Genomic DNA, 14,740 nt, shown 5'->3' with positions numbered 1-14,740 from the left:
CTGCAAATAGAGAAACATCATCACTTCCTGTTAGAGAATTCTGAGGGGAGGAGCAATTATCATTAGGGAGGGTCAGTGAGCTGTCGAAAATTCACAAATGCACCAAATGTAGCAGCTGCATAACTTTACATATAATTTGCACCATCGTAGAATTATGGGCAAGTCACTGACCATCGCTAGTTATTAGCCTGACAGAGAACTGCAGAAGGTTTTGCTCACTACAGGCGGCCAATCACAGGGCAATAACTTTGACTTGCATGAAAATATTATGTAGCTAGGAATTCAACCAATCAAATGCATTTCCTGTTGTGTGATCACAAACCAGTTTTTACGGCATATTTTATGACATTTTTTATTAATGTTTTGAAATAAATTCTAGCAAGACTGTATGCTTAGGCGCATGAGTTGTTGAAATATACAAGGAAAGCAGTAAATTGTAGAGCTTGATGAGACAATGGCAGCAATGTGTGACTCCTGTGACAACAGACCTCTATGTACTTATAGCAAGACATCTGTGTTATGTTTGTAGAGCAATGTGGTGTCACTTACACATTCTTATTACCATTGTATCCTCGTGTCACTCATATGCCCCTTGTAATGTCCCTTTATCTCTCTCTTGTCCCCAATTGTGCAAATAAAGATATTGTGACGTTACACAACACTAAATTATAGGAGCTGCGAGGTGGAGGAATTCTCCATTTATGTCATGGAGACCCCAAACCACTAATACTGCTGTAGCTGGATATAAATATAAAAATACACAGAGTAGTCAAAAAATTAGACACACCCCTTATTTGAAAGTCAACCAATCCAAGAGTGACGTAGAGTGATGTAACAATGCAGATACACCTACAGTGATGTGAACAACTATTTGCCCCCTTCCTGATTTTTTATTCTTTTGCATGTTTGTCACACTTAATTGTTTCTGCTTATCAAAAACCGTTACTATTAGTCAAAGATAACCTAATTGAACAAAAAATGCAGTTTTAAATGATGGTTTTTATTTAGTGAGAAAAAAGCTCCAAATCTACATGGCCCTGTGTGAAAAAGTGATTGCCCCCCTTGTTAAGTTATTTTTTTAACAGTGGTTTATCACACCTGATTTCAATTTCTGTAGTCACCCCCAGGCCTGATTACTGCCACACCTGTTTCAATCAAGAAATCACTTAACCTCCTTGCTGGTTATCCCGGACTCAGCTCGGGGTAACCTGCGTAGGAGGATTTCTCAGGCCCCGCTGAGCCGATTTTCAAATTTTTTTTTTTATTGCACGCTGCTAGCACTTTGCTAGCTGCGTACGTATCCCGATCGCCGCCGATTCGCCACTACCCGCCATGCCGCCCCCTCTCCAGACCCCTTGCGCAGCCTGGCCAATCAGAACCAGGCAGCGCTGAGGGGTGGATCGGGATTCGCTCTGACGTCCCGACGTCCATGACGTCATCCCGCCCCGTCGCCATGGCGACGGGGGAAGCCGAGCAGGAAATCCCGTTCTGAATGGGATTTCCTGCTTGCAAAGATCGCCGGCGGCAATCGAAGTACGTAGGGGGATGCCGCTTATCAGCGGCTATCATGCAGCTAGCGCTAGGCTAGCTACATGAATTAAAAAAAAAAAAAATAAATAAATTTTAAAGTGCTGCGACGCCCCCTTGCCGATATAATTGGACCGGCAAGGGGGTTAAATAGGAGCTATCCGACACAGGGAAGTAGACCAAAAGCACCTCAAAAGCTAGACTTCATGCCAAGATCCAAAGAAATTCAGGAACAAATGAGAACAAAAGAAATTGAGATCTATCAGTCTGGTAAAGGTTCTAAAGTCATTTCTAAAGCTTTGGGACTCCAGCGAACCACAGTGAGAGCCATTATCCACAAATGGCAAAAACATGGAACAGTGATGAACCTTCCCAGGAGTGGCTGGCCGACCAAAATTACTCCAAGAGCACAAAGAAAACTCATCCGAGAGGTCACAAAAGACCCCAGGACAACATCTAAAGAACTGCAGGCCTCAATTGCCTCAATTAAGGTCAGTGTTCACGACTCCACCATAAGAAAGAGACTGGGCAAAAACGGCCTGCATGGCAGATATCCAAGGCGCAAAACACTTTTAAGCAAAAAGAACATTAAGGCTCGTCTCAATTTTGCTAAAAAACATCTCAATGATTGCCAAGACTTTTGGGAAAATAGCTTGTGGACCGACGAGACAAAAGTTGAACTTTTTGGAAGGTGCGTGTCCCGTTACATCTGGCGTAGAAGTAACACAGCATTTCAGCAAAAGAACATCATACCAACAGTAAATATGGTGGTGGTAGTGTGATGGTCTGGGGTTGTTTTGCTGCTTCAGGACCTGGAAGGCTTGCTGTGATAGATGGAACCATGAATTCTACTGTCTACCAAAAAATCCTGAAGGAGAATGTCCGGCCATCTGTTCGTCAATTTAAGCTGACGCGATCTTGGGTGCTGCAGCAGGACAATGACCCAAAAGACACCAGCAAATCCACCTCTGAATGGCTGAAGAAAAACAAAATGAAGACTTTGGAGTGGCCTAGTCCTGACCTGAATCCTATTGAGATGTTGTGGCATGACCTTAAAAAGGCGGTTCATGCTAGAAAACCCTCAAATAAAGCTGAATTACAACAAATCTGCAAAGAGGAGTGGGTCAAAATTCTTCCAGAGCGCTGTAAAAGACTTGTTGTAAGTTATCGCAAACGCTTGATTGCAGTTATTGCTGCTAAGGGTGGCCTAACCAGTTATTAGGTTCAGGGGGCAATTTCTTTTTAACACAGCAAAAATTCGGTATACAGAGGCGCCAGAGTAGAGTAAAACATTTTAAAAACTGCCTAAAAGCAGAGGAGGATGTTAAGGTGGACTCACCTCCCTCTTACAAAAGAAGAAAACTCACTTGAGTCTCAATAAAACAGAATTGTCAAATAATTTATTCAACTCCACACATGCAACGCGTTTCGCGGGCGTGACCCCGCTTCCTCAGGCAAAAATGGGAGCACAACTGGAATAAAAACAAAATATACACAAAATAACTACCCACAGAATTGCAACAATTGGCGCAGCAGATAATTGGTAGAGAACACATAAAATAATTGCTACATAAAGCATTGCTACAAAAACACATTTTCCGCCCACATAAACACAGGGCCATGCGAACAAGCTTAGATGTCAGAAATCAAATAGCTAAGGCTTAATGCTCACAGATTGGAGGGTTCATATTGTATGTCTCAAAGTGAAACAGTTACATGGTAGAGCTGGGTATAGGCCACGGTCTGTTCCCAGACAGCATATAGAGCTTTATATGGACACATGATAGAGCCAGGTATAGGCCACGGTCTATTCCCAGATAGCATATAGAGCTTTATATGGACACATGATAGAGCCAGGTATAGGCCACGGTCTATTCCCAGACAGCATATAGAGTGTTATATGGACACATGGTAGAGCTGGGTATAGGCCACGGTCTGTTCCCAGACAGCATATAGAGCTTTATATGGACACATGGTAGAGCTGGGTATAGGCCACGGTCTGTTCCCAGACAGCATATAGAGCTTTATATGGACACATGATAGAGCCAGGTATAGGCCACTATCTATTCCCAGACAGCATATAGAGCTTTATATGGACACATGGTAGAGCTGGGTATAGGCCACGGTCTGTTCCCAGACAGCATATAGAGCTTTATATGGACACATGGTAGAGCTGGGTATAGGCCACGGTCTGTTCCCAGACAGCATATAGAGCTTTATATGGACTCATGATAGAGCCAGGTATAGGCCACGGTCTATTCCCAGACAGCATATAGAGCTTTATATGGACACATGGTAGAGCTGGGTATAGGCCACGGTCTGTTTCCAGACAGCATATAGAGCTTTATATGGACACATGATGGAGCCAGGTATAGGGCACGGTCTATTCCCAGACAGCATATAGAGCTTTATATGGACACATGATAGAGCCAGGTATAGGCCACGGTCTGTTCCCAGACAGCATATAGAGCTTTATATGGACACATGGTAGAGCTGGGTATAGGCCACGGTCTGTTCCCAGACAGCATCTTGGGCTTTATATAGACACATGATAGAGCCAGGTATAGGCCATGGTCTATTCCCAGACAGCATATAGAGCTTTATATGGACACATGGTAGAGCTGGGTATAGGCCACAGTCTATTCCCAGACAGCATACAGAGCTTTATATGGACACATGATAGAGCCAGGTATAGGGCACGGTCTATTCCCAGACAGCATATAGAGCTTTATATGGACACATGATAGAGCCAGGTATAGGCCACGGTCTGTTCCCAGACAGCCTATAGAGCTTTATATGGACACATGGTAGAGCCAGGTATAGGCCACGGTCTATTCCCAGACAGCATATAGTGCTTTATATGGACACATGATAGAGCTGGGTATAGGCCACGGTCTGTACCCAGACAGCATATAGTGCTTTATATGGACACATGATAGAGCTGGGTATAGGCCACGGTCTGTACCCAGACAGCATATAGAGCTTTATATGGACACATGATAGAGCCAGGTATAGGCCACGGTCTGTTCCCAGACAGCATATAGAGCAGTGTTCTCCCCAGGCTCTTTTAGCCGGGTGCTCCACCCGGCTAGAATTGGTGACCACCCGGCTGTCATCGGCTAACCTCCTCACATCCTCCTATGCTGTAAGCAGAGTTGCCCTGCATTTTCATCTCAACCCACCCGGCTACTTTTTCATGCCACCCGGCTACTATTTTTTGCCACCCGGCTGGAAAAAAATTCTGGGGAGAACACTGTAGAGCTTTATATGGACACATGGTAGAGCCGGGTATAGGCCACGGTCTATTCCCAGACAGCATATAGAGCTTTATATGGACACATGATAGAGCTGGGTATAGGCCACGGTCTATTCCCAGACAGCATATAGAGCTTTATATGGACACATGATAGAGCCAGGTATAGGCCACGGTCTGTACCCAGACAGCATATAGTGCTTTATATGGACACATGATAGAGCTGGGTATAGGCCACGGTCTGTTCCCAGACAGCATATAGAGCTTTATATGGACACATGATAGAGCTGGGTATAGGCCACGGTCTGTTCCCAGACAGCATATAGAGCTTTATATGGACACATGATAGAGCCAGGTATAGGCCACGGTCTGTTCCCAGACAGCATATAGAGCTTTATATGGACACATGATAGAGCTGGGTATAGGCCACGGTCTGTTTCCAGACAGCATATAGAGCTTTATATGGACACATGGTAGAGCCAGGTATAGGCCACGGTCTGTTCCCAGACAGCATATAGAGCTTTATATGGACACATGATAGAGCCAGGTATACGCCACGGTCTATTCCCAGACAGCATATAGAGCTTTATATGGACACATGGTAGAGCCAGGTATAGGCCACGGTCTGTTCCCAGACAGCATATAGAGCTTTATATGGACACATGATAGAGCCGGGTATAGGGCACGGTCTATTCCCAGACAGCATACAGAGCTTTATATGGACACATGATAGAGCCGGGTATAGGCCACGGTCTATTCCCAGATAGCATATAGAGCTTTATATGGACACATGGTAGAGCCAGGTATAGGCCATGGTCTGTTCCCAGACAGCATATAGAGCTTTATATGGACACATGATAGAGTCAGGTATAGGCCACGGTCTGTTCCCAGATAGCATATAGAGCTTTATATGGACACAAAAAAGGATTACTATAAACTGCAAGCATAAAGAATAAGGTAACTTACCTCAGTGGGTCAAGCAATAGGTTTGAGCGCCTCTGTGTCAGTATGAAGTGAGGCTTGCTTTAAATGGGACGAGAGGTTAAACTGACAGGACTGAAGTCCAATCAGGAAATGTTTGGTAACAGGAAGTATTTGGTAACAGGAGGTGTGACTAACTTTGCACAGGAAGTGAATCTCTCCAGTGGGATAGTTAGGAAATTCCCAGCAGTGGCTGGGATGTGGGATAACCAGCAATGGCTGGATAGTGTAATGGTCAAGGGCTCTGCCTCTGACACAGGCGACCTGGGTTCAAAATTTTTTGTGGCAGCTAGACAATTCATGTAACTTGTAGCCATGGATGTTCGTATAAAGATGTCACTGGGTGTGCACATGTATACATATGGATTCAGGTGTAAAACGGTAAAAATGGTAAAATATAACAGTATGAGTGTTTTTTAAAAACCATATAAACATGCCAACAGTATATAATAAAAGTATACATGAGATAGAGCATAAGAGGCAGCCAATGATAAAAATGCTAACACAATGTTATTATAAAAATGTGGGTAATGATGATATAAATAAATAATAAAAATAAATAAATATATATATATATATATATATATATATATATATATATATATATATATATATATATATATATATATATATATATATATATATATATATATATATATATATATATATATAAAAAACAGACGTATAAAAGTAACATATATAAATATTGACATTAATCATAAAAGGGGTCAAGAGTAAGAAAGATATAAAAGAGAGGACCATTAAAAGCATAAAAAGGTTTGGAGTATAGATGGAGCTATTTACTTATAATTAAACACTTTTTTCATTTGCAGGAAACCATTACCACCAACAAACAGGCACAGCCATGGGTAGCTCATTTGCCCCTTCATATGCAAATCTAGCAATGGGCTACCTAGAATTTCTAAAATTCACTCCTGACAACCCCTTTATAAACACAATTTTTTACCGCCGCTATATTATTATTATTGATTTATAAAGCGCCAACATATTCCGTGGCGCTGTACAAAGTAAGAAACAAACATGGGGTACATAATAATACAGACAATGCTATACACCAAAATACAAGATACATAATTAGTGACAAAATACAAAGAATGATACAAATGCAAATTATAGAATTGGTAATGACAGTGATAAAATTAACATGATGAATAAAATGTATGATGGTTACCAAGACACAAAAGGGGGAGAGAACCCTGCCCTTGCGGGCTTACAATCTAAAGGGAATGGGGGGAAACAAGAGGAGGGGTAGTATGCAGCAAATATATAGAGGCTGTGTGTTTTAGGACACCTAGTAGGAGTACAATTTGGTCTTAGGACAAAGGGAAGTGGCCTAGGGTAGCGCATATGCTTGTCGGAACAAGTGTGTTTTTAGAGAGCGTTTAAGGGCAACAAAGGTTGGCGAGTGACGGATGTGTTGTGGGAGGGCATTCCAGAGGAGGGGTGAAACGCGTGCAAAATCTTTTAAGCGTGAATGTGAGGAGGTGATTCTAGAGGAGGACAACAGAAGATCATGTGCCGATCTGAGATTGCGATTGGGTTTGTATCTGGAAATTAGTGAGGATATGTACCGGGGAGAGAGATTGTGGAGAGCTTTGTGGGTTAGGGTTAGGAGGTTGAACTGGATCCTCTGGTTAATTGGCAGCCAGTGAAGAGCTTGACAGAGAGGAGCAGCAGAGGAAGATCGAGAAGAAAGATGAATGAGACGAGCAGCTGAGTTCAGTACCGACTGGAGCGGGGCCAGTCTGTTAGAAGGTAGTCCACAGAGTAGTATGTTGCAGTAGTCCAGACGAGAAATTATGAGACCATGTATTAACATTTTAGTTGCGTCTTGAGTGAGAAAAGGACGGATGCGAGATATGTTTTTGAGTTGGAGATGGCAGGAGCTGGTTATGGAGTGAACGTGAGGAATAAAATAGAGAGATGAGTCTAATCTCACCCCCAAGCACCGAGCTTTGGGAACTGAAGTTATGGGAGTGTTATTACGGTACCATTTATTGTTACTTCAGGCAGGGAGGTGGACAGAGACGGTGGAAAAATTATTAGTTCAGTTTTACTCATATTAAGTTTTAGGAAGCGAGAGGACATGAAGGAGGATATAGCAGACAAGCAGTCAGGAACACGTTTAAGGAGGGAGTTAAGATCTGGGGCAGAGAGGTACAGTTGTGTATCATCTGCATAGAGGTGGTATTGAAACCCGAATGAGTTGATTAAATCACCAAGACCATGCATGTAGATGGAAAAGAGGAGAGGACCAAGGACAGAGCCTTGGGGAACCCCGACAGACAAAGCATGAGGAGAAGAGATTTGATCTGAGTAGGAGACTGTGAAGGACCTTCCAGAGAGGTAGGAAGATAACCATGTGAGAGCAAGGCCCTTTATTCCTACATTTGAAAGTATTTGTAGGAGTAAGGTGTGGTCGACAGTATCAAATGCTGATGACAGGTCAAGAAGGATGAGTATGGAAAATTATATCGACGAGCTAATCTTTATCTGGCAAGGTGACCCCACACGCATTAATTTATTTTTAGAATTCCTTAACACCAACCCTGCCGGACTCCAATTTACCTGTCAATATAACCATAATTCCATAGAATATTTAGATCTCCTACTGTTCACTGATTCCATCCACATCAAAACCAAAACCCACTTTAAAAAGGTAGATGCTAACAATTACATCCACTTTGACAGTCATCATCACCGCCCATGGACAACCAACACACCCTACAGCCAATACAGACGCATACACCGTAACTGCACAGACATTAAGGACTTCCATGACCAATCCAGAATACTTACAGGCAAATTCACTGACCGTAACTATCCACGCAAACTCCTGAAAGATGCCAAACACAGGGCCATGAATACCCATCAACTAGCCCAGACCCAACCCACACAATCAGCCAACCCCTCCACCCTTTTTCCAAGGTTTATCACCAAATTTAGCATGCAACATAGTGCTATCAGAACCATCCTTAAGTCAAGGTGGGAAATCCTACAGCAGGATCCTTATCTACTCAACACATTACCAAAAAATCCAACACTTACCTTTCGGAGGGCTCCCAACCTCCGGAACCTATTAGCCCCCAGCAGACTTAAAATGATCCAACCCAGCGAACCAAGCCACCACACCAGCTCACTACTCCTAGGATCACGGGCTTGTCAAAAGTCCCGCTGCCAGGCCTGTTCCTTTATAACCCAAACAGATTCCTTTCAATCATTTACCACCAATACTCATTACACAATCAAACAAAACATCACCTGTGAAACCAAAAATGTAATATACCTAATATCATGCCCCTGCAAACTGCAATATGTCGGACGGACCACCCAGACCACCAGAATTGGGCAACACAAAAGGAACATCATTAATAATTATGCACTCCACACTGTTTCCCGGCACTTTGGCACCCATCACCAAAACAACCCACACCTATTCACTATCATATCACTCTGATTGAATCTCTACCCCCCAACACCACTAACGTTTGAGACTTTACGGCATAGGGAGATGATGTGGATACAGATCCTCCAAACCCCGAACACCAACAGGGCTAAATGAGGTCTTAGAAAAAGTATTTTGATCCCACCTCCCAAGTGTTTAATTATAGCTAAATATCTCTATCTATACTCCAAACCTTATTTATGCTTTTAATGGTCCTCTCTTTTATATCTTTCCTACTCTTGACCCCTTTTATGATTAATAATTAAAATTAATTAATATTTATATATGTTACTTTTATACGTCTATGTTTTTTATATATATATTTAATTTTTTTTTTTAATTATTTATTTATATCATCATTACCCACATTTTTATAATAACATTGTGTTAGCATTTTTATCATTGGCAGCCTCTTATGCTCTATCTCATGTATACTTTTATTATATACTGTTGGCATGTTTATATGTTTTTTAAAAAACACTCATACTGTTATATTTTACCATTTTTACCGGTTTACACCTGAATCCATATGTATACATGTGCACACCCAGTGACATCTTTATACGAACATCCATGGCTACAAGTTTAATGAATTGTCTAGCTGCCACAAAAAATTGCTGAACTGGTGGAGCAGGGTTTTGAACCCAGGTCACCTGTGTCAGAGGCAGAGCCCTTGACCATTACACTATCCAGCCATTGCTGGTTATCCCACATCCCAGCCACTGCTGGGAATTTCCTAACTATCCCACTGGAGAGATTCACTTCCTGTGCAAAGTTAGTCACACCTCCTGTTACCAAATACTTCCTGTTACCAAACATTTCCTGATTGGATAACGTAGAGGCTATATGATGCACTTGAAACAAAAAGAAAAACCGAGAGCCCAATATGGTGCAGTAAGTCTAACAATTGTTGGCGAAATAATTAACAGATGTGGATATACTCACAAACACGGGTTACCACATAGGCAACCACTTGAACTGCAGGTGGGGAGTATTAGAACCTGACCCCACTCAGGTTTAAGAAGTCGCTCTCTGTAGATAGAAAGAAGGGGACAGTCCCCTCCACCCAAGGTGGACTATATACTGTGCAAATTTGGACAGAGGCGCCAGGCAGGTTAAAATGATCTAAAAACAACTAAAAAGGAGGAGTACAGGTGGACTTACCTCCTGAAATGATGGACAATCGAGATTGTTCAAATCGCAAATAACAATTTATTTTGGCACTCCGCAACGCGTTTCGCAGGTATAACCCGCTTCATCAGGCAAGGAGTGCAAGCTCAAAAAGGTCCAATAGTGGCAATGCGCCTCTGCACTATTGCCACTATTGGACCTTTTTGAGCTTGCACTCCTTGCCTGATGAAGCGGGTTATACCTGCAAACGCGTTGCGGAGTGCCAAAATAAATTGTTATTTGCGATTTGAACAATCTCGATTGTCCATCATTTCAGGAGGTAAGTCCACCTGTACTCCTCCTTTTTAGTTGTTTTTAGATCATTTTAACCTGCCTGGCGCCTCTGTCCAAATTTGCACATTTCCTGATTGGACTTAAGTCCTGTCAGTTTAACCTCTCTTCCCATTTAAAGCAAGCCTCACTTCATACTGACACAGAGGCGCTCAAACCTATTGCTTGACCCACTGAGGTAAGTTACCTTATACTTTATGCTTGCAGTTTATATTAATTCCTTTTGTGTCCATATAAAGCTCTATATGCTGTCTGGGAACAGACTGTGGCCTATACCCGGCTCTATTATGTGCCCATATAAAGCTCTATATGCTGTCTGGGAATAGACCGTGGCCTATACCCAGCTCTATCATGTGTCCATATAAAGCTCTATATGCTATCTGGGAACAGACCGTGGCCTATACCCGGCTCTATTATGTGCCCATATAAAGCTCTATATGCTGTCTGGGAATAGACCGTGGCCTATACCCAGCTCTATCATGTGTCCATATAAAGCTCTATATGCTGTCTGGGAACAGACCGTGCCCTATACCTGGCTCTATCATGTGTCCATATAAAGCTCTATATGCTGTCTGGGAACAGACCGTGCCCTATACCTGGCTCTATCATGTGTCCATATAAAGCTCTATATGCTGTCTGGGAATAGATAGTGGCCTATACCTGGCTCTATCATGTGTCCATATAAAGCTCTATAGGCTGTCTGGGAACAGACCGTGGCCTATACCTGGCTCTATCATGTGTCCATATAAAGCTCTATATGCTGTCTGGGAACAGACCGTGGCCTATACCTGGCTCTATCATGTGTCCATATAAAGCACTAGATGCTGTCTGGGTACAGACCGTGGCCTATACCCGGCTCTATTATGTGCCCATATAAAGCTCTATATGCTGTCTGGGAATAGACCGTGGCCTATACCCAGCTCTATCATGTGTCCATATAAAGCTCTATATGCTATCTGGGAACAGACCGTGGCCTATACCCGGCTCTATTATGTGCCCATATAAAGCTCTATATGCTGTCTGGGAATAGACCGTGGCCTATACCCAGCTCTATCATGTGTCCATATAAAGCTCTATATGCTGTCTGGGAACAGACCGTGCCCTATACCTGGCTCTATCATGTGTCCATATAAAGCTCTATATGCTGTCTGGGAACAGACCGTGCCCTATACCTGGCTCTATCATGTGTCCATATAAAGCTCTATATGCTGTCTGGGAACAGACCGTGCCCTATACCTGGCTCTATCATGTGTCCATATAAAGCTCTATAGGCTGTCTGGGAACAGACCGTGGCCTATACCTGGCTCTATCATGTGTCCATATAAAGCTCTATATGCTGTCTGGGAACAGACCATGGCCTATACCTGGCTCTATCATGTGTCCATATAAAGCTCTATATGCTGTCTGGGAACAGACTGTGGCCTATACACGGCTCTATCATGTGTCCATATAAAGCTCTATATGCTGTCTGGGAATAGACCGTGGCCTATACCCAGCTCTATCATGTGTCCATATAAAGCTCTATATGCTGTCTGGGAACAGACCGTGACCTATACCTGGCTCTATCATGTGTCCATATAAAGCTCTATATGTTGTCTGGGAATAGACCGTGGCCTATACCTGGCTCTATCATGTGTCCATATAAAGCTCTATATGCTGTCTGGGAACAGACCGTGGCCTATACCTGGCTCTATCATGTGTCCATATAAAGCACTATATGCTGTCTGGGAATAGACCGTGGCCTATACCCAGCTCTATCATGTGTCCATATAAAGCTCTATATGCTGTCTGGGTACAGATCGTGGCTCATACCTGGCTCTATCATGTGTCCATATAAAGCACTATATGCTGTCTGGGAGTAGACCGTGGCCTATACCTGGCTCTACCATGTGTCCATATAAAGCTCTATATGCTGTCTGGGAATAGACCGTGGCCTATACCCGGCTCTATCATGTGTCCATATAAAGCTCTATATGCTGTCTGGGAATAGACCGTGGCCTATACCTGGCTCTATCATGTGTCCATATAAAGCACTATATGCTGTCTGTCTGGGAACAGACCGTGGCCTATACCTGGCTCTATCATGTGTCCATATAAAGCTCTATATGCTGTCTGGGTACAGACCGTGGCCTATACCCAGCTCTATCATGTGTCCATATAAAGCTCTATATGCTGTCTGGGAACAGACCGTGGCCTATACCTGGCTCTATCATGTGTCCATATAAAGCTCTATATGCTGTCTGGGAACAGACCGTGGCCTATACCTGGCTCTATCATGTGTCCATATAAAGCTCTATATGCTGTCTGGGAATAGACCGTGGCCTATACCTGGCTCTATCATGTGTCCATATAAAGCTCTATATGCTGTCTGGGAACAGACCGTGGCCTATACCTGGCTCTATCATGTGTCCATATAAAGCTCTATATGCTGTCTGGGAATAGACCGTGGCCTATACCTGGCTCTATCATGTGTCCATATAAAGCTCTATATGCTGTCTGGGAATAGACCGTGGCCTATACCTGGCTCTATCATGTGTCCATATAAAGCTCTATATGCTGTCTGGGAACAGACCGTGGCCTATACCCAGCTCTATCATGTGTCCATATGAAGCTCTATATGCTGTCTGGGAATAGACCGTGGCCTATACCCAGCTCTATCATGTGTCCATATAAAGCACTATATGTTGTCTGGGAACAGACCGTGGCCTATACCCAGCTCTATCATGTGTCCATATAAAGCTCTATATGCTGTCTGGGAATAGACCGTGGCCTATACCTGGCTCTATCATGTGTCCATATAAAGCTCTATATGCTGTCTGGGAACAGACCGTGGCCTATACCTGGCTCTATCATGTGTCCATATAAAGCTCTATATGCTGTCTGGGAACAGACCATGGCCTATACCCGGCTCTATCATGTGTCCATATAAAGCTCTATATGCTGTCTGGGAATAGACCGTGGCCTATACCTGGCTCTATCATGTGTCCATATAAAGCTCTATATGCTGTCTGGGAACAGACCGTGGCCTATACCCGGCTCTATCATGTGTCCATATAAAGCTCTATATGCTGTCTGGGAACAGACCGTGGCCTATACCTGGCTCTATCATGTGTCCATATAAAGCTCTATATGCTGTCTGGGAACAGACCGTGGCCTATACCTGGCTCTATCATGTGTCCATATAAAGCTCTATATGCTGTCTGGGAATAGACCGTGGCCTATACCCAGCTCTATCATGTGTCCATATAAAGCTCTATATGCTGTCTGGGTACAGACCGTGGCCTATACCCGGCTCTATCATGTGTCCATATAAAGCTCTATATGCTGTCTGGGTACAGACCGTGGCCTATACCCGGCTCTATCATGTGTCCATATAAAGCTCTATATGCTGTCTGGGTACAGACCGTGGCCTATACCCGGCTCTATCATGTGTCCATATAAAGCTCTATATGCTGTCTGGGTACAGACCGTGGCCTATACCCGGCTCTATCATGTGTCCATATAAAGCTCTATATGCTGTCTGGGAACAGACCGTGCCCTATACCTGGCTCTATCATGTGTCCATATAAAGCTCTATATGCTGTCTGGGAATAGACCGTGCCCTATACCTGGCTCTATCATGTGTCCATATAAAGCTCTATATGCTGTCTGGGAACAGACCGTGCCCTATACCTGGCTCTATCATGTGTCCATATAAAGCTCTATATGCTGTCTGGGAACAGACCGTGGCCTATACCTGGCTCTATCATGTGTCCATATAAAGCTCTATATGCTGTCTGGGAATAGACCGTGGCCTATACCTGGCTCTATCATGTGTCCATATAAAGCTCTATATGCTGTCTGGGAATAGACTGTGGCCTATACCTGGCTCTATCATGTGTCCATATAAAGCTCTATATGCTGTCTGGGAACAGACCGTGGCCTATACCTGGCTCTATCATGTGCCCATATAAAGCTCTATATGCTGTCTGGGAATAGACTGTGGCCTATACCTGGCTCTATCATGTGTCCATATAAAGCTCTATATGCTGTCTGGGAACAGACCGTCGCCT

The 14,740-nt window shown here is 43.4% G+C and overlaps 1 protein-coding gene across 1 annotated transcript in view; it reads right to left on the bottom strand.

The window, feature by feature from the left end:
- The window catches only part of LOC137537290 (zinc finger protein 585A-like), an 87,261-nt gene that overhangs the window by 51,737 nt on the left and 20,784 nt on the right, over positions 1-14,740 (bottom strand). The gene's annotated exons all lie outside the window — the stretch shown is intronic.

The sequence above is a fragment of the Hyperolius riggenbachi genome, chromosome 10, assembly GCF_040937935.1.
Source record: "Hyperolius riggenbachi isolate aHypRig1 chromosome 10, aHypRig1.pri, whole genome shotgun sequence".
Classification (NCBI taxonomy): Eukaryota; Metazoa; Chordata; class Amphibia; order Anura; family Hyperoliidae; genus Hyperolius; species Hyperolius riggenbachi.
Note: the sequence above shows the minus strand (reverse complement) of the source record. Positions and strands in the feature narration are given on the sequence as shown.